The sequence below is a fragment of the Staurois parvus genome, unplaced genomic scaffold (genome assembly GCF_062004578.1).
Source record: "Staurois parvus isolate SC_StPar_1 unplaced genomic scaffold, SC_StPar_1.0 ptg000151l, whole genome shotgun sequence".
Taxonomy (NCBI): domain Eukaryota; kingdom Metazoa; phylum Chordata; class Amphibia; order Anura; family Ranidae; genus Staurois; species Staurois parvus.
This window is the reverse complement of record NW_028317947.1, coordinates 4,331,655-4,333,690: the sequence shown is the minus strand read 5'-3', so window position 1 is coordinate 4,333,690 and position 2,036 is coordinate 4,331,655. Positions and strand designations below refer to the sequence as shown.

At 40.6% G+C, this 2,036-nt stretch overlaps 1 non-coding gene across 1 annotated transcript; it reads left to right on the top strand.

Annotated features, from left to right (window-relative positions):
* The first annotated feature begins 1,743 nt into the window (after positions 1–1,743).
* On the top strand, positions 1,744–1,826 carry TRNAL-CAG (transfer RNA leucine (anticodon CAG)). Its single transcript has one exon. It is a non-coding gene; the product is annotated as a tRNA-Leu (tRNA).
* Positions 1,827–2,036: the final 210 nt, after the last annotated feature.

Here is a 2,036-nt window from a genome sequence, read left to right as displayed (position 1 = left end):
CTGAATGAATCGATTTTTTCATTTTCAGAAAAATTATGACAAAAAAAATACAACTTCAAAAAACTCGCCATGTCTCTTATGAAGTACTTCGGACTGTCTACTTTGCAAAAAGGGGTAATTTGGGGGATATCTGTACTGTTCTGACATTCTTGGACCTCAAGAAATTAGATTGGCCGTCAGTACTTCAGGATTGATCAATATTCATATATATCCCATAGATTGTGAACTCTATAACTTTCCTACAAACTAAAAAATACATCCTAATTTGGGTTATTTTCACCAAAGACATGTAGCAGAATACATCTTGGTCTAAATTTATGAAGAACAATTATTTATTTGCAAACTTTTATAACAGAAACAAAGAAAAACGTCTTTTGTTTTCAAAATTTTCGGTCTTTTTTTGTTAATTTAGCAAAAAATAAAAACCCTGGCGATGATTAAATACCACCAAAAGAAAGCTCTACTTGTGTGAAGAAAATGATAACATTTTAGTTTGGGTACAGTGTTGTCTGACCGCGCAATTGTCATTCAAAGCGTGAGAACGCTGAAACCTGACAAATGGCCTGGGCAGGAAGAGGGTAAAATTGCACGGTATTTAAATGGTTAAGTGCTTCCCATACATTATGCAATTTTCTTTCACTCCAGGAGTGGAAGGAAAGAAAATTGCTTGATTTCCCCATCAACACAGTCAATGTGGAAGGGGAAATCCCTCCCACAGCGATATTGTATTCTGACAGCAGGAGGTCTCCCCGCAGTTGCCATCAGAATACAATATTCCCTGCTGCCGGCTATAGCCAGTTGCAGTGATTGTACACCCTGACAGGCTGATTGTACTGAAGTCGATCAATAGACTGCACTGGCACCTGGGAATAGATTGCGACGGGTACATCGGGTATGGGTACGTTGCTTTGCCCAGAGCTGCCACCCATTCGCTATGTACATGGGGGCTGGGCTGCAAGTAAAGTCAAACATGTTTTTTTTTTTACATACCGTCACCAGTGTAGTAAAGCGTCACAATATGACAGGTGTGGCAGTAATCAGGGACACTGACTGGTGACAAGAAAAAAAAAAAAAAAACCTAAAAAAATGTTTTTTTTTAATATTATTTTTCTACTACTTCCATCAGAGTAGTTCATTGTTATCATAGTAACATTGAACTACTCTGGGGGGGTGATTAGGTTTTTTTTTTACTTTTACACTTTGCTGGTGTAAGTACATTGCGCTAGCGATGCTATGAACTGTAATTAATAGATTAAGTTCATGACAGTTTAGGATACTAGTGATCTGTGATTGGCTACAGCTAATCACATGGTACAGGGTGCTCTGATTGACCCAGATACCATGTGGTACCATGTGAGTCAAACACAGCTCACTAGTATCAGAAGCAAAGCTGGTTTGAATGAAATTCACAACAGCTTTGTAGACATAGTGATCACATGATCACTGGGTTTCCAATTACTGGGATCCACATTTCACTACATCCAGTGGACACAGCGTTTGTGGGGGGGTGGTGGGTGTCAGTACAGGAAGAGCGACATCCACATAGCTCTGCCACAACATGGGCGGTTGGCAGGTGGTTATACTTTATTATTACGAACACAAAAAAAGTCGCATCAAAGCTGCACACAAGCCACATTAAAGTCTTACCCATTCAAAGTTGTAACCATCCAAAGTTGCATCATACGCACGAATACGCACTACATATGAGTGTCATCAGGATCGCACTGGGAGGGCACTCAACAGGTCAGAATGGCCGAGCGGTATAAGGCACTGCGTTCAGGTCGCAGTCTCCACTGGAGGTGTGGGTTCGAGTCCCACTTCTGACAGCAATTTCAGCTTTTCATATCTTGCTCTTTAGGTTCTCTTGCTCGTTTAGCGCTCTATCTCTAGTGAAAAAAAAATCTGCTGCAGGGAGAAAAAAAGTTCCTGACCTTTTCCAAAAAGTGCATTGGCTCAAAACACATAGATGTGAACGCATAGTGCGTTTCTGCAAACTGGAAAACACACTGAAATCTGCACAAGTGTGAACCTAGGGG